Below are 18,938 nucleotides of genomic sequence, written 5' to 3'. Positions count from 1 at the left end.
TATGTAGGTGCTTATAGCTATAAACTTTCCTTTTAGTACTGCCTTTGCTATATCTTGTAGGTTTTAGTATGTTGTGATTCCAATTTTATTTCTCTGAATATTCTTTTAAAAATTCCTTCTTAATTTCTTCATTGGCCCATTGCTCCTTCAGAGACGTATTATTTAACTTCCATATATTTGTATGGCTTCCAAAATTCCTCTTGTTATTGAATTTATTTTTTTCCATTATCATCAGAAAGGAAATGGATATAGTTTGAAATTTTTTCAATTATTTTATTTTTTTTTTGAGGGTTTCTGGAAAATTTTATTCATACTTCTTTTTTTTCCCATTTATTTATTTTATTGCATTTTAGGTTTTGGGGTACATGTGAAGAACATGCAAAATTGTTGCATAGGAACACACGTGGCAGTGTGATTTGCTGCCTTCCTCCCCATCACCTATATCTGGCATTTCTCCCCTTGCTATTTCTCCCCAGCTTCCCACCCCCCAACTGACGCCAGTGTGTAGTGCTCCCCTCCTTGTGTCCATGTGTTCTCATTGTTCAACACCCACCTATGAGTGAGAACATGCGGTGTTTGATCTTCTGCTCTTCTGTCGGTTTGCTGAGAATGATGGTTTCCAGGTTCATCCATGTCCCTACAAAGGACCCAAACGCATCGTTTTTGATGGCTGCATAATATTCTAAAAAACTGCAACCAGGACTCCCTCTGATTAATCGTATCAGTTTGGATAGGTTATCCTTCACTTGCAACATTAAAGATCCCAAATTAGAAAGCAATACATAGGCATGGTGAAGTAAAGGGTGGGTTTTAATGTTTATTTACAGGAGGCTGCAAGATATGAAATTCCACATAGAAATAAGAAACGTAGCCAGAGGACAAGCTTCATACAGTATGTACAGTTGGAACTGTTCAAGTATAGTTTCAGTGTAAAAAGTGCTACAATAACAAACCACATTTAGAAAGAGTTCTTCGTAGAGACACAGGAAGACAAAATACCAAACATATTACACAACAGATTTATACCTCAGCTACATGATCTAAAACTTAAAGGTCCCAGGAGTCCCATCCTGAACTTGGAAGGTATAGCCTTCAGAGGTAGTTTCTGGCACAACATTTTGATCTTCCTCTTCCTCTACAGAGAAATACTTCTCAATTAAGTTTAATGAAGCTTTATACACAGACTCATTTTCATGGTTTTGCAGAGCTTCAATTTTGTCTAAGCCTCCACATTCTTCAATCATTATACTAAGTTTCTCAGTTTCACCTAGTTTCTCAGCAGCCTGAAAGATATTTGAAATAGCATCCAGGATAACCAGAATAATCTTGGTATCTTTTGCAGTTAAGAGGTTCATTAACGGTTCTATTACGCCACAATGAACAAGGTACACAATCCGTTCAACTGTTACACCACTGGTATAGTTGGTCACAGCCCATACAGCTTCCTTTTGTGTCTTAAAATCTGCCTTAGAAAGAACACTGACAAGGAATGGGACAAATCCATGATTCACAACTTGCTGTATCTGGTCCTGACGGCCAGCTGTGATGTTTGACATTGTCCATGTAGCTTCCTTCTGAATGTTAGTTTTGGGGTTGGTGAGCAGGCTGGGAAAGACGGCAAGCGCTCCTGCATTGATCACAACCTGAGTCTGTTCATCTGTACCAATGACAATATTCCCTATGGCTCATAGTGCAGGAGTCACAATTGGCAATTCAGAAGCTCCTAGAAGCTTCACGAGTTGGGGCACAACTCCTGTTTTCACGACCATGTCAATTCGTTCATTTGGACCATCAGTAAGGTAGGAAATAGCCCAGCAGGTATCTGCTAATAATTCTGGATCATCATGATGCAGGAGCCTAACTAAGGTAGGAAGAATCTGCTCAACAGCATCTAACGGGGGTGCAGGATTCTTGTTGTGGCAAAGATTTGAAAGCGTCCAGGTAAGATTACGTAAGTAACCACATGCCAAAGATGACATAACAGGAACTGCAAGAAGAGCCAAGAGTGGGTCAACTGCACCGTACTTAATAACCAAATCTCGGAACACTGAGCCATCACCTGCAATGTTTCCTAGAGCCCATACAGCTTGTTCACTGACGTGAGCATGGGGACATGCCAACAGAGAAATGAATGCTGGGATGGCACCTCCATCTACCACAGCCTTGGTTTGTTCTGATGTCCCAGAAGCAATGTTAGTGAGTGCCCAAGCAGATTCAAACTGAATGGGACTACAATCAGTTCTGCCCAAGAAGGACACAAATTTTGGAATAAAACCAGCCCAGATTATGTTGTCTATGGGGGGCTGTTTTTCTCTAGAAAATAGTTTCCTGGCAGCTTGGGTAGCTTGGAGCTGATTTTCCACATTGTTGCTATTTATGCCTTTGACAATGTCATCAACAGACCAATTTACAGTGCCCTGGTTGTTGCGGTTTTCCTGCAGCAGAGAAGTAGCATCATTAGGAAATGAGCTGACATTTGTCCTCTTCAGCATCTGATCACCATTCTTAGCTTTCCTCAGCTCCACATTGACTTCTATTCTGTGACGCCTCATTTCTGTACTGTCTTTTCCCTTGTTCTTGAACCTGTTAAGACGGGCAGCTGGTGTATGTGCATTCTCATTGGTGGACATGGTTATGAGACAAAGGGAGAAAGCTGCGAAGTGGGCCCGGGCTTCCACAGGAGACTTAAGTGGGGATACGCAGCTGTGGGGAGGCTGTGCTACAAGCGACCACCTCGGCTTAGCTCAAAGACCGTGTCAATTTTTTCAATTATTTCAGACTTGTTTTGTGACCTAACACATGGCCTATCCTTGAGAATGATCCATGTACTGAGGAAAGAAATGTATATTTGACAGCTATTGGATAAAATGTTCTGTAAATATCAGTTAAGTACATTTTGTGCAGAATAACTCTGATGTTTCTTTGTTGATTTTCTCTCTGGATGATCTGTGCAGTGCTGAAAGTGGGGTGTTGAAGTCCTCGCTTTTATTGTATTGGGGTCTTTCTCTTTAGTTATAATAATATTTGCTCCCCTCCCTGTGTCCATGTGTTCTCATTGTTCAACACCCGCCTATGAGTGAGAACATGCGGTGTTTGATCTTCAGTCGGTGGGGGGAGAAAGGGGAGGGTCGGTGGGGGGTGGGGAGCTGGGGAGAGATAGCAAGGGGAGAGATGCCAGATGTAGGTGATGGGGAGGAAGGCAGCAAATCACACTGCCACGTGTGTACCTATGCAACAATCTTGCATGTTCTTTACATGTACCCCAAAACCTAAAATGCAATAAAATAAATAAATGGGAAAAAAACCTTAAAATAATAATTAAAAAATAATATTTGCTTTATATATATATAAATGCTCCAGGGTTGGTAAGATATATATTTGCAATTTTTTACGTCTCCTTGATACATTGACTCCTTTACCAAAATATAATGGCCTTCATTATCTTTTCTTATATTTTTTCTGAAACAGATACAGCTATTCCTGCTCTGTTTTTGGTTTCCATTGGCAAGGAATATCTTTTTCCATCCACTTATTTTCAGTCTATGTGTTCCTTAATAGGTAAAGCATGTTTCTTGCAGGCAATGGATTGTTGGGTCTTTTATTTTTCAATCAATTCAGACAATGTATGTCTTTTGATTAAGGAATTGAGTCAATTTACATTCAATGTTAGTATTGATTAGTAAGAATTTTATCCTGCAATTTTGTTGTTTTCTGGTCTTCTCTTCCTTCCTTCCTTCTTTCCTTCCTGTCTTCCTTTTTGTGAAGGTGGTATTCTCCTGTGGTATGTTTTAATTTCTTGCTTTTTATTTTGTCTCTATCTGTTATGGACTTTTTTATTTGAGGTTACCATGAGGTTTGCAAATAACATCTTGTAAACTGTTATTTTAAAAGGCTGACAAATTAACACTGATTGTGAAAACAAAAAAGTAAACTATTGAACAAGCAAAAAAAGAACGTATAAAAACTCTACATTTTAACTTCATCAAATTCTCCCTCCTGCTTTTTAACTTTTTGTTGTTTCTTTGTATGTCTAATTATACTGTCAATTTCTTGAAAGATTATTTTAGTTATTATTTTTGATTGGTTCATAATTTCATTTTTCTACTTAAGAGTAGTTTACACACCACTATTGCAGTGTTATAATGTTTTTCTGTGTACTTACTATTAACAGTGGGGTTTGTACTTTCAGGTGATTTCTGATTGCTCATTAACTTCCTTTCCTTAGGCCACATGCCTTCCAAGTCCACTAGCACTGGGCCCAGTTCAGCTGTAGGACTCAACTAGGAGTTGCAGTCCTTATGGCCTAGACTGCCTTTCATTTACTTACAGAAACAGAGCACTTTAACTCATAGTGGGGAGGCTTGCCAGAACTTGAGTTCCAACTGCTGGAATAGGCGACTCCTCTCTGACTAAGGTTGATTTAAATACTCCCTCTGTGGATGGATGTCAGATGAATTCAGTCCAGTTTTCCTTTCTCATTTGACAGGGTAGCACTGAGCTTGATGCAATGTCTAACAATCCCTATAGTCGCTCTCTCCCAAGTGCACAGATTCTCTCTGGATACCACCTGGCTGCTGCTGGTGGATGGAGAGAGGGTGTCATCGTCATTTCAAGAATGTCTTTCTTAACCTCTGCCAGTGCCTCTTTGAGTGATATACAGGATAATCTCCATGATGAACTTAGATGCAAAAATCTTCAATAAAATACTGGCAAACCGAATCCAACAGCACATCAAAAAGCTTATCCACCATGATCAAGTAGGCTTCATCCTGGGGATGCAAGGCTGGTTCAACATATGCAAATCTATAAATGTAATCCACCACATAAACAGAACCAAAGAAAAAAACCACATGATTATCTCAATAGATGCAGAGAAGGCCTTTGACAAAATTCAACAGCCTTTATGCTAAGAACTCTCAATAAACTAGGTATCGATGGAACGTATCTCAAAATAATAAAAGCTACTTACAACAAACCCACAGTCAGTATCATACTGAATGGGCAAAAACTAGAAGCATTCCCTTTAAAAACTGGCACTAGACAAGGATGCCCTCTCTTACCACTTCTATTCAATATAGTATTGGAATTTCTAGCCAGAACAATCAGGAAAGAAAAAGAAATAAAGGGCATTCAATTAGGAAAAGAAAAAGTCAAATTGTCCCTATTTGCAGATGACATGATCATATATTTAGAAGACCCCATCATTTCAGCCCCAAATCTCCTCAAGCTGATAAGCAACTTTGGCAAAGTCTCAGGATACAAAATCAATATGCAGAAATCACAAGCATTCCTATACACCAACAACAGACAGAGAGACAAATCATGAGCGAAATCCCATTTACAATTGCCACAAAGGGAATAAAATACTTAGGAATACAACTAACAAAGGATGTAAAGGACCTCTTCAAGGAGATCTACAAATCACTGCTCAAGGAAATAAGAGAGGACACAAACAGATGGAGAAACATTCCATGCTCATGGTTAGGAAGAATCAGTATTGTCAAAATGGTCATACTGCCTAAAGTAATTTATAGATTCAACACTATCCCCATCAAGTTACCACTGACCTTCTTCACAGAACTGAAGTGATATAAAGTTAAAACCAGCTAGTGAGTGCTTACCTAAATTTTAGTTCTTATGAAGGTACTTTTTTTGTGTAGATAATTGCTAAGTTGGTTTCTTTGCATGGAGGACGATTGATAGATCCTTCCATTTTGCCATCTTACTCTGTTTCTCTCTATGGTGTTTTTTTTTTTTTTTTGAAGTTACCATGAGGCTTGCAAATAACATCTTATATACATTATTTTGAACTGATGACAAAGTTACAGTAATTGGAAAAACAAGTAAACTATCAAACAAGCAAAGAGAGAAATAATGAAAACTAGTATAATTTCATCACCCCCCTTTTATCTTTTTGTTATTTCTGTGTATATCATATTATACTGTCTATGCCTTGAAAAGTTGTAGTTACTACTGCTGATGGGTTCATCTTTTAATCTTTCTACTCATGTTATCAGTAGTTTATACACCACAATTAGTATTATAATAATGTTTGTCTATATCTTTACTATTACGAGTGAGTTTTGTGCCCCCTGATGATTTCTTATTGCTCATGAACATTCTTTTCTTTCCAATGGGAAAACTCCATTTAGCATTTCTTTTAGAATAGGTCTGGTATGGATGAAATCCCTTAGCTTTGATTTGTCTGGGAAAGTCTTTATTTTTCCTCCATGTTTGAAGGATATTTTCCCTGCATATACTATTCTGGGATAAAATATTTCTTTCCTACAGCACTTTACATACGTCATGCCACTCTTTCCTGGCCTGTAAGGTATCCACCAAGAAGTCTTATGCCAGAAGTATTGGAGCTCCATTGTATGTTATTTTTTCATTTTCTTTTGCTAAATTTAGGACCATTTTCTTAGCTTTGACCTTTGGGAGTTTGATCATTCAATGTCTTTGGGGAGGCTTCTTTGGGTTCAATCTCTTTGGTGTTCTATAACCCTCTTGTACTTGAATATTGGTATTTTTCTCTAGGTTTGAATAGTTTTCTGTTATTATCTCTTTAAATAAACTTTCTACCCTTATCTTTGTCTTTGTCTCTTTCTTGCTCTCTCTCTGTCTCCCTCCCTCCTCTTTAAGGCCAACAACTTATATTTTCCCCCTTCAGGGTATTTTCTGAACCCACAGGCATGCTTTATTGTTTTTTATTCTTTTTTGTTTTGTCTTCTTTGACTGCGTGTTTTCAAATAGTCTATCTTCAAACTCACTAATTCTTTTTCTCTGTGTGGTTAATTCTTCCATTGAGAGACTCTGATGTATTCTTCAGTATGTCAATTGAAGTTTTTATCTCCAGAATTTCTGCTTATTTTTACAAAATTATTTCAATTTATTTGTTAAATTTACCTGATAGGATTTCATATCCCTTTCCTGTGTTATTCTGAATTTTGTTGAGCCTCCTCAAAACAGCAATTTTGAATTCTCTGTCTGAAAAATAACAACGTTGTCACTCTGGGGTTGGTCCCTGGTGTCCTAATTAGTTCATTTGGTGAGGTCATGTTTTCCTGGAAGATCTTGATGCATATGGATGTTCATCAATGTCTGGGCATTGAAGAGTTAGGTATTTATTGTAGTCATCCCAGTCCGGGATTGTTTGTACCTCTCTTTCTTAAAAAAGCTTTCCAAGTATTCAAAAATAATTGAGTGCTGTGATCAAAATATTTGGCCACTGTAGCCATATGTGCTTTAGAGGGCAGACCAAGCCTAGTAATCCTGTGAGTCTTGCAGACTCAGAGAAGTATCACCTTGGTGGTCTTGGGTAAGATATTGGATAACTCCCTGGGTACCATGCAGAGACTCTTGTTCTCTTCCTTTACTTTCCCCCAAACACAAGAGGCATCCCTCTTTGCTCTGAGCCACCTAGAACTGGAGAAGGGGAGACACAATAACGATTCTGCTCATCATTACTGGGACTGAGCTGGGTCGAATTCAAAGCTAGTACAGCACTGAATCTCGCTTATGGTCCACAGTGACCACTGCCTGGCTACCGCCTGTGTTCATTGAAGGCCCAGGGGCTCTACAACAAGCAGGTCCCTAATCCTGCCAGGCTATGTCCTTCCCTTCATATTGATGAATTCACAGAAGACCTGGGTGGGTCCAGAGGTGCCATCTGGGAGTCAGGGCCTGGATAGGGAACCTTTAGAATCTACCTGCTGCTCTATTCTACTGTGGCTGCACTGGCACCTAAGCTGCAATACAAGTCTTTCCCACTCTTCTGCCCTCTTTTCTCAAGCAGAGGAGTTTCTCTCCATGGCCACATCCACCATGGTCTCATGGTAATTACTCTCTGGCTACCAACAGTGTTCTCTCATAGGCAAAGGCCCCTTCAGTAAGCTTGTGGTGAGTGCTTCCAGTCCTGTCTCTACCTTCATGGCAATGGTCTTCCCTCTGGCCCAGGGCAGGCACAGAAATGCTATCCAGCAGCCAAGGCCTGGAAGCAGACACCCCAGGGGCCCTCTTGATGTTCTACCCCACTGTGGCTGAACTAGTACCCACATTGAAAGGGAACATCACCTCTACTTCCCTCTTCTTTCCTTAAGCAGAAAGATTCTCTATAGCTATCACAGCTGGAAGTGTGCTGGGTCACACCTGAAGCCCACATGGCTCTGAGTCTCACCCAAGGCCTGAAGTGAGAACTGCCTGGGTACCACTGCCAATTATTTAGTGCCTGGTAGCTCTGTAGTTGGCAGGTGAGTCCCATGAGGACTGAGTTCTTCCCTTCAAGGAAGTGGGTCCCCCTCTTGTCCAGAGTACATCTAGAAGTGTCATCCAGGAGCTAGAGTCCCAAATGGAGGCCTCAGGACTCTGCCTGGTACACTATTCTACTGCAGCTGAGCTGATGTCCAAGTAGCTAGGCAAAGTCCTCTTTACTTTCTCCTCTCCTTTCCTCAAGCAGAGGTAAGAAGTTTCTCCAAGAACTGTCAGACTTGCTGCCTGGGGTTTTGCAAGGGATGACATAAGCCCTCTTTTGGCCACCCCTGTTGGTGTCTCACTGGGTCATGTTAATCATATATCTATCGGCTTTGAGTCTAGCAGAGCACCAGTGTTTGCCCAGAAATTGCAGTCCTAATGGCCTGGAATGGCTTTCAAGTTTACTTAGGACCCCAAAGCACCATGATGGCAGGGTTTGCCAGAGCTCAGGTTCCAACCACTGAGATGGGCCACTGCCCTCTGGCTAGAGCTGGTCTAAATACTCTGTCTGTGGGTGCTTTCTGCTGTGATGGGGCAACACCAAGTTCTAATGCACTGTGCTCTCCCTCATTCAAGTGCACAGATTCTCTCTTTGCACCACACAGCTATTGCTAGGCAATGGATGAAAGGTGGTGTAAGCCATTTAAAACTGTCTTTCCAATTAATTTCTAACTGTGATGTTAAAAGCAGGTGCTGTAATTGCTCATCTGATTTTTGTTTTTCATGAAGGTGACGGGGGGGGGGTGGATAGTTGTTCAATGTGGTGTTCCTGTGTAGGAGGGTGGGGTGGGGGGAGGGAAGTTGCTGGAGGCTTCTAACTGGCCAATTTGCTCTGCCTCCTCTCCTCTGTCATTGGAATTTTGATACAGACTGCACTGGATCTGTAGGTTGCTTTGGGTAGTTTGGACATTGTAACAATGTTGATCCTTCCAATCCATGAACGTAAGATAACTTTACTTTCAGTTCTGTCTTTTATAATTACTTTAGCCAACTTGTTGTAGTTTTTGCCTATAGATCTGTCACCTCCTTGGTTAAATTTATTCTTAAGTGGATTTTACAGCTATTGTAAATTGAATTATTTTGTTAAATTCATTTTTAATATTTTGTTAGCCTATAGAAACACTGCCATTTATGACACTGATTTTGTATCCTGAAACTTTACTTGAATTTATTAGTTGTAACAGCATTTTTGAAGTATTTATGGATCATTTTTATATATAAGATTATGCCATCTGCAAACAAAGGCAATTTTACTTTTTTTTTCTTTGTGGGAGGGAGGAGGAGGTCTTTTATTTCAATTTATTTCCCAGTTTCTCTAGTTAGGACTTCTAGTACTAGATTGAATCAAAGCAGTGAGAGTGGGCATCCTTGTCTTTTTCCTGAGCTGAGAGGAAGGTCTTTCAACTTTTCACCGTCAAGCATAATGATAGTCATGGGCTTTTGTTATGTGGCCCTTATTGTGTTGAGGTACGTTCCTTCTACACCTAATTTGTTGAGAGTTTCCATTATGAAAAGATACAGAATTTTTTCCAATGTTTTTCCTACACCTATTGAGATGATTATTCATTTTTTTCTTTTTTGTTGTGCTAGTTTCATAAACCAGATTTATTGATTTTTGTAGTTTGAACCATCTTTGCATAGCCAGGATAAATCCTACATGGTCATAATGTATCACTCTTTTAAGTTGCTGTCATATTTGGTTTGTGAGTATTTTGTTGAGAATATTTGCATTTATGTTCATTGGAGACACTGGCCTATAGTTTTATTTACTCGTAGTGTCCTTGTCTCCCTTTGGTATGATTGCTGGTCTCGTAAAATGAATTTGGAAGTGTTTAACCCCTTCAAGTTTTTGGAAAAGTTGAGACGGAGTGGCATTAACTCTTCTTGAAATGTATGCCAGAATTCACCAGTGAAATAATATGGTCCTGGGCTTTCCTTGTTGGAAGGTTTTTCTGATTACTGATTACATGCCCTTACTTATTCCTGGTCTGTTCAGATTTTCTAGTTCTTCATTTAGTCTATAGTTTTTATTCTTATAGGAATTTATCCCATTCTTCTAGATTATCCAATTTATGGTCATATAATTGGTCATAGCAGTCTCTTATGATCTTTTGTATATCTGCAGTGTCAATTGTAATTTCTACTCTTTCAATCATAATTTTACTTGAGTTTTCTTTTTTCTTGATAAATCTAGGTAAAGATTTGCCAATTTTGTTTATTGTTGTAAAAACATTCTTAGTTTTATTGATATTTTCTAGTGTTTTTCTAGCATCTACATAATTTATTGCTGTTCCATTCTCAACTATTTTCTTCCTTTTGCTAGATTTTCTTTTAAATTTTTATTAATAGTTTCCTTAGGTGTATGATTAGATTGTTTATTTTAGCCTGTTCTCTATCTGAACCTAGGAATCTATTGCTGTAAACTTTTCTCTTAGAACATCTTTTGCTGCATCTCGTATGTTTTGATGTGTTGCATTTCTCTGTTTATTTGTCTAAAGGTATTTTTTGATGTCCCATTGATTTCTATTTTGACCCATTGTTTGTTCAGCGGTGTACTGTTTCACTTTCACATACATGGGAATTTTCCAATTTTCATCCTACCATTGATTTTTAGTTTCATATCATTGTGGTCAGAAAAGATATTTAAAGTAATTTCAATGTTCTTAAATTTGTTGCCTACTTAAATTGTTCTTAAATTTGTTGCCTACTTTTGGTGCCTAACATGTGATCTATCCTAGAGAATGTTCCATATGGCCTTGAGAAGAATGTGCATTCTGCTGCTGCTGTTTGCTGGGATGTTCTGTATATCTCTGATAGGTCCATTTGGCCTAACCTGCATTTCAAGTTCAATGATTCCTTATTGATTTTCTGCCTGGATGATGTGCCTCATGTTGAAAATGGAGTATTCAAGTTCCCTACTATTTTTCATTGATCTCTATTTCTCCATTCATATCTATTAATATTTGCTTCATATATTTAGGTACTCTGATGTTAGACACATATATATATGTAATGTTATATTCTCATGATTAATTAACCCCTTTGTCATCGTATAATTACCTTGTTTGTTGTGACAGTTTTTTTTTTTTTACGTTAAGTCCATTTCATCTTAAGTAAGAATAGCCATGCCTGCTCTCTTTCATTACAACTTGCATAAAATATTTTTCTGCCCCTTTGCTTTCAGCCTATTTGTGTGCTTAAAGCTAAAGTGTTTATCTTGTTGGTAGCAAATTGTTGGATTCTGTTTTTTATGCATCCTGCCACTTTTTGTCTTTCTTTTTGGAGAATTTAATGCATTTACATTTAAAATAATTATTGACAGGGAAATACTTATTAGAATTATTCCATTTCTTTTCATTGTTTTCTGACAGATGTGTAGTTTCTTTTTTCTTCTTCCTATCCTGCTGTATTTTTAAATGATTTGATAATTTTTTGCAGCGGGATGCGTTGGTTCCTTTATCTTCTGTTTACTAGGGATTTTTTTTCTTTGTGCTTAGCATGAGGCTCACATAACACATCTTATAATTATAATCCTGTATTTTAAGCTGATAAAAATTTGACTTACATATAAAAGCTATGTTTTTGCTCTCCCCTCCCCTCTCATTTTGTTATTGTTATCTCAATTTACATCTTTTTTTTTATTGATATCTATTAACAAATTAATGAAACTATACTTATTTTGGTGGGAGCAAACGGGAAGCACCATGAGGGATGGGGTGGGCCAGGCAGTAGGGACAATGAACCACGACAACGGCTGCAGCAGTGGGCGGTGGCAGCGGCCAGGGTGCAGCAGTAGGTGTCACAGGCTCAGGGCCACTGCGGCAGCTGCAGGCCTGGCCGTTTATCAGCGGAAGGACCAGGCCCGGCCACCAAGTTTTGGGAGAGCCCAGAGATGGTGTCCCAGCTGGATTCGGTGTGGGTATGGCTGGGCAAGCACTACAAGAAGTACGTTCATGCGGATGCTCCTACAAATAAAACAGTGGCTGTGCTGGTAATACAGCTTCTTCAGTTCCAGGAAGATGTCTTTGGGAAGCACGTCACCAACCCGGCCTTCACCAAACTCCCTGCAAAATGTTTCATGGATTTCAAAGCTGGAGGAACCTTGTGTCACATTCTTTTTTTTTTTTTTTTTGTCCCAGAGTTTTTTTTATGAGACGGAGTTTCACTCATGTTACCCAGGCTGGAGTGCAATGGCGCGATCTTGGCTCACCACAACCTCCGCCTCCTGGGTTCAGGCAATTCTCCTGCCTCAGCCTCCTGAGCAGCTGGGATTACAGGCACGCACCACCATGCCCAGCTAATTTTTTGTATTTTTAGTAGAGACGGGGTTTCACCATGTTGACCAGGATGGTCTCGATCTCTTGACCTCGTGATCCACCCGCCTCAGCCTCCCAAAGTGCTGGGATTACAGGCGTGAGCCACCGCGCCCGGCTCGGTGTCACATTCTTGGTGCTGCTTACAAGTATAAAAATGAACAGGGATGGTGGAGGTTTGACCTTCAGAACCCATCCTAAATGGATCGTAATATGGAAATGTTTATGAATATTGAAAAAACTTTGGTGCAGAACAATTGTTTGACCAGATCCAACATCTACCTCATTCTAGACATTGATCTAAAGTTGGCTAACAAATTGAAAGACATTATCAAACAACATCAGGGAACATTTACTGATGAGAAGTCAAAAGCTTCCCACCACATTTATTCATATTCTTCCTCATAAGAGGATGAAGAATGGTTGAGACTGGTGACGAGAAAAGACAAGCAAGTGTTAGTGCATTGGGGCTTTTACCCAGACAGCTATGATACTTGGGTCCATAGTAATGATGTTGATGCCAAAATTGAAGATTCACCAATTGCAGAAAAGCCATGGAAGCTTCATGTAAAATGGATCTTGGACACTGATATTTTCAATGAATGGGTGAATGAGGTGGATTATGAGTGGATGAAAATAGGAAGCCTGTGAGTTTTCATCAGCGGATTTCAAGAAAGAATGAAGAGCCAGTCAGAAGTCCAGAAAGAAGAGATAGAAAAGCATCAGCTAATGCTCTAAAGAGGAAACATTCGCCTTCGCCTCCCCCTCCCACATCAACAGAATCACGGAAGAAGAGTGGAAAGAAAGGCTAAGCTAGCCTTTATGGGAAGCATAGAAGTCAGAAAGAGGAAGATGAACAAGAAGATCTAACCAAGGATATGGAAGACCCAACACCCATACCCAACATAGAAGAAGTAGTACTTCCCAAAAATGTGAACCTAAAGAAAGATAGTGAAAATATACCTGTTAAAGGAAGAACTGTAGCAGATCTAGATGAGCAGAATGAAGAAACAATCACAGCAGGAGGAAAGGAAGATGAAGATCCTGCCAAAGGTGATCAGAGTCAGTCAGTTGACCCTGGTGAAGATAATGTGATAGAGCAGACAAATCACATTATTATTCCTAGTTATGCATCATGGTTTGATTATAACTGTATTCACGTGAGTGAACAGCATGCTCTTCCTGGGTTCTTCAATGGAAAAAACAAATCCAAGACTCCAGAAATATACTTGGTATATCAAAACTTTATGATTGACATGTATCGCCTAAACCCCCAAGAGTACTTAACCAGCACTGCTTGTCGGAGGAACCTGACTGGAGATGTATGTGCTGTAATGAGGGTCTATGCCCTTTTAGAGAAGTGGGAACTTGTTAATTACCAAGTTGACACGGAAAGTAGACCCATAGTAATGGAACTGCCTCCTAGTCCTCATTTTAATGTATTAGCTGATACTCCTCTGGGCTTGTGCCTCTGCATCTTCAATCACTTCAGGTCCCTGATGCTCAACAGATGCTAAATTTTCCTGAGAAAAGCAATGAAAAACCAACTGATATGCAGAATTTTGGTTTTCGTACTGACATCTACTCCAAGAAAACATTAGTCAAGAGTAAAGGTGCTAGTGCTGGAAGAGAATAGACTGAACAGAAGACCTTTCTACTTCTGGAGGCCCTGGACATGTACAAGGATGATTGGAACAAAGTGTCAGAACATGTTGTAAGTCACATTCAGGATGAATGTATCCTCCACTTTTTGAGACTTCCCATTGAGGACCCATACCTTGAGAATTCAGATGCTTCCCTGGGGCCTTTGGCCTACCAGTCCATCCCATTTAGTCAGTCAGGAAATCCAGTCATGAGTACTGTTGCTTTTTTGGCATCTGTGGTGGACACTTGCATGGCATCTGCTGCAGCAAAAGTGGCTTTGGAGGAATTTTCTTGGGTCCAGGAGGAGGTACCACTGGAATTGGTTGAAGCTCATGTCAAGAAGTACAAGAAAGCAGCATGAGTCTCTGGAAAAGTGGATCCCACGTACGGCCTGGAGAGCAGCTGCATTGCAGTCCCAGGGCCTGATAAGCCAGAGAAGCTTGAAGGAGCTGAAGAGGAAAAAATGGAAGCTGATTCTGATGGTCAGTATCCTGAAAAGGCAGAAAACAAAGTGGAAAATGAAACAGATGAAGGTGATAAAGCACAAGATGGAGTAAATGAAAAAAAATAGTGAAAAGGAACAGGATAGTGGAGTGAGAATACAAAATCAGAAGAAAAGGAGACTGAAGAGAACAAAGAATTCACTGATAAATGTAAACAAAGAGAAAATGATATTGGGAAGAGGAAAGTAGAACATGACATTTTTGAAGGAAATGTTGCCACAGCCGCAGCAGCTGCTCTTGCCTCAGCTGCTATCAAAGGCAAGCACTTGGCTGCAGTGGAAGAAAGAAACATCAAGTCCCTGGTAGCTCTCCTGGTTGAGACACAAATGAAGAAACTAGAGATCAAACTTTGACATTTTGAAGAGCTGGAAACTATCATGGACAGAGAGAAAGAAACTCTAGAACAACAGAGGCAGTAGTTGCTTACTGAACGCCAAAACTTCCACATGGAACAGTTGAAGTATGCTGAATTATGAGCACGACAGCAAATGGAACAGCAACAGCATGGCCAGAAACCTCAACAGGCACACCAGCAATCAGGAGGACCTGGCCTGGCCCCACTTGGAGCAGCAGGGCACCCTGGCATGATGCCTTATCAACAGCTCCCTCCCTACCCTCTAATGCACCACCAGATGCCACCACGTCATCCACCCCAGCCGGGTCAGATACCATGCCCAGGTTCCATGATGCCTAGACAGCACATGGCAGGCCGAATGATTCCCAGTTGCAGCTAACGTCCAGCCCTCTGGGAGTGGCCCCATCCCTCCTAGAATGCCTCAAATGACAGGAAACAACTTAGGACCCCAGCTACCCCTGATAGCACCTAACAGTATGTATCCCCCTCCACCACAGCAGCAGCCACCAACACCACCACCTGCAGATGGGGTCCCTCCACTTCCTGTTCCAGGCCTGCCAGCCTCAGATGCTCCTTAGCCTGGAAGATGCAGGGAACGTCCACACCCACCACTATGAGCTGGAGTGGGGATGACAAGATTTGTGTTCCTTAACTTTCTTAGGTTTCTTTCAGGGTTTTTGTTCTCACAGCTCCAAGCACGTGTCCTGTGACTCCCCATTCCTCTTATCACCCCTCTCTTTGACACATTTTGTGTTGGGTCCTCAGTCAACACTTAAGGGGAAACCTGTGGTAACAGTGTGCCCTGGTCATCCTTAAAATAATCTGCGTCTCCCCTGTCCTGGTGTGGGGGTATGCTGACAGTTTCTCTGCAGGTCCTGTCATTTTTAGCATGCTATGTCTTTATCATTTTTGGTCTTTCAGTTTTTTGCTTTGTCTTAAGCTTCTATGGATAATACTGTATAATCATGTTTTTATCATTCTGTTATTATTGTTTTAAAGGAGAGCATCCTAAGTTAATAGGAATCAAAAAATAGTGATGGGCAGAAGGGGGATAGCCACAGGGGACAAAACTTAAGGCATTATAAGTGACCTTATTTCAGCTTTTCTGAGCTAAGAATGGTGCTGATGGTGAAGTTTGAGACTTTGCCACACACAAATGCATGAAAATTAAAAGAAATATGGAACAAGTACCTCAGTGAGTTTATTCCCTAGTGAGGCCTCTGAGGGCCTCCACACTACGTGGCAGAACATACCACTGACCTAGTATTTGCTAGAGGAGAGTACAAGCATCTGCTCCTTCCCCAGACTCGCTGGCTCTGGTTTATTATGCAGATGATTTGTTGGATTCGGGGTGAGTGTTTTGTTTTTCTGAGAGCAACATGAGCTTTGAGGTTTGGAAAACTGGGAGATATTCCTTAGTTTCCTCAGCTAGCCTGGAAAATTAGGAATCTAGGGTAATGGCCCCTCAATGAGTCTAGCCTACTATTCACTGATTTGGTTACATTTTTTTCTCCCTCTTTAAAAAACCCTGTAAAAGAAAAAAAAAGTAGTTAGTGCTAAATGTTTTAGCTCATGACACTTGGTTAGGATGGCTGGGGTACAAGTCCCCAAACTACCTCTTGTTACAGTAGCCAGGGAGTCGAATTTCGTGAACTGGTACTTTTAAGGTTAGGATGGGATGAGAAAAGTGAAGCAGGATATCAGCTTCTTATACCTTCTCCCTTCCTTTCTGGGATCTCACATTCCGTCTATCACAGGGTTCTCAAAGAGATGCCGGTGTAACAAGGTACTCACTAGGCAGTCAGAGCATCATGCTTTGAGGTCTGGGGTGCTCAGCCTGGGAGAGTAAAATGCCATTCCAGAGGTTAAGCAACAAAAATGCCTTAATTTGAGCTCATATTTACCCCTGCCTGCTGACAAGTGACTTGAGAGTTCCTGGTTTTCTCCTCTTATCTTTCCCTACCTTCTATCCTTCCATGTGTGGGAAAAGGGTGTTTTTCGTAGAGCTTGGTTTCCAAAGCACCTGACTTTTTCACTTCACGTTCTCAAGTGGCAGTTTCATTATTCAGAATGCAAGGTAGACATCTTTTGAATATCTTTTTCTATATATTTTATAAAGTTTTACATATGAGAGGGTAGACAGAGGTGTCTATAAAACACTTTAGAACTTCTTTCTTTAATATCAGAAAGCAATAAATAAATAAATAAAACCACAATTGAGATTTGCCTTTCAAACCCTCAGGTTTGCCTTTAACTGGAGCCAAGGAGACCTTGGTCCTTTTGTTTTTGTTCTGGACTCTTGGGAGTGGAAATGGGAATGAGTTTATTCCTAACTGGAGGTTAGTTCCAATGCATTTGGCTCCAGAAAGACCCCAGTGCCTTTTGACAATGGGCCAGAGTTTTCCCTACTTCCCATCAGTCTTTCCGAAAGGAAACTCATTCCAAATACTTACCTGTTCCCCTGGAGTCCTAGAAGGAAAATAGAATTCTGGTTTATACTGTGGTCCCCTTTAACCTCAGGTCTTTAATGTGATCAGTTTCAAATTTAAAAGATCCAGGTGGAAATATTTTTACTATGGTAATAATTCTACAAAATACCTGAATTCTTAACAGTGTTATGTTTCAGTATAAGTGGTGACTTTTTCTTTTCATGTCTTTGATCTGGTTTTATTCCTGTAATCCAGTCACCTGAATTTGTGAGGTGGTGAATAATATGCGGTTTTTGTACAAACATGTTTCTCAGTGTGTTGTTATTTTGGAAAAAAATGAAGGGAGAGAGATTGGCGAGATTGGAGAAAAATGAATGAAGAAGGCCTAATCTCCCTCTTTTTCAGTGAATAAATGGAACACCATTTCTGGAAAAAAAAAGAAATTATACTTATTTTTATATCTTTGTCTCTTAACATTCATACTAGAGTTAAAAGTGATATATACACCACCATTACAGTATTAGAGTATTCTGCATTTGACTATGTGCTTACCTTTATCAGTGAGTTTTATATTTTGACATGTTTTCATGTTACTGATTAGCATCTTTTTGTTTCAACTTGAAGAACATTCCTCAGTATTTCTTGTAATGTAGGCCTAGTGGTGATGACATTCTCAGTTTTCTTGGGGATGGGGAAGTCTTTAACTCTTGATTTCTGAAATTTTTGCTATGTGTAGTAGTCTTGGTTGAAAGTTTTTGCTCTTTCGGCACTTTAAATTGATCACCCTACTCTCTCCTCATCTGCAAAGGTTTCTGCTGAGAAATATACTGGTAGCCTTATGAGACCTCCCTTGCATGTTGATATGGTTTTGCTGTGTTCTCACCCAAATCTCATCTTGAATTGTAGTTCCCATAATCCTCACATGTTATGGGAGAAACCTGGTGGGAGGTAACTGAATCTTGGGGGCAGGTTTTCCTGTGTTGTTCTCTTGATAGTGAATAAATCTTTATAAAGGGCAGTTCCGGTCAGGTGCAGTGGCTCACACCTGTAATCTCAGCACTTTGGGAGGCTGAGGTGGGAGGATCATGAGGTCAGGAGATCATGACCATCATGTCCAACATGGTGAAACCCTGTCTCTACTAAAAATACAAAAATTAGCTGGGTGTGGTGGCATGTGCCTGTAATCCCAGCTACTCAGGAGGCTGAGGCAGGAAAATCACTTGATCCTGGGAGGCAGAGGTTTCAGTGAGCTGAGATCATGCCACCACACTCCAGCCTGGTACAGAGTGAGACTCCGTCTCAAAAAAAAAAAAAAAGGAAAAAGAAAAAAAGGCAGATCCCATGCACACACGCTAAGATGTGCCTTTGCTCCTTTTTCACCTCCTGCCATGAATGTGAGGCCTCTACAGCCATGTGGAACTGTGAGTCCATTTACCTTTTTTTG

The 18,938-nt window shown here is 40.3% G+C and overlaps 1 protein-coding gene and 2 pseudogenes across 4 annotated transcripts in view; 1 reads left to right on the top strand and 2 right to left on the bottom strand.

Moving 5' to 3' along the window:
* The window catches only part of ZC3H12B (zinc finger CCCH-type containing 12B), a 504,463-nt gene that overhangs the window by 288,141 nt on the left and 197,384 nt on the right, over positions 1 to 18,938 (bottom strand). The window lies entirely within an intron of this gene.
* LOC116535023 lies at positions 793 to 2,678 on the bottom strand (annotated as a pseudogene). The gene has a single exon (XR_004262005.1). The product of XR_004262005.1 is annotated as an importin subunit alpha-1 pseudogene (transcript).
* LOC116535021 lies at positions 11,932 to 17,314 on the top strand (annotated as a pseudogene).

This window comes from Sapajus apella, unplaced genomic scaffold, assembly GCF_009761245.1.
Source record: "Sapajus apella isolate SASKATOON/1434 unplaced genomic scaffold, GSC_monkey_1.0 scaffold91, whole genome shotgun sequence".
Classification (NCBI taxonomy): Eukaryota; Metazoa; Chordata; class Mammalia; order Primates; family Cebidae; genus Sapajus; species Sapajus apella.
This window is presented reverse-complemented; position numbering and strand designations above follow the sequence as displayed.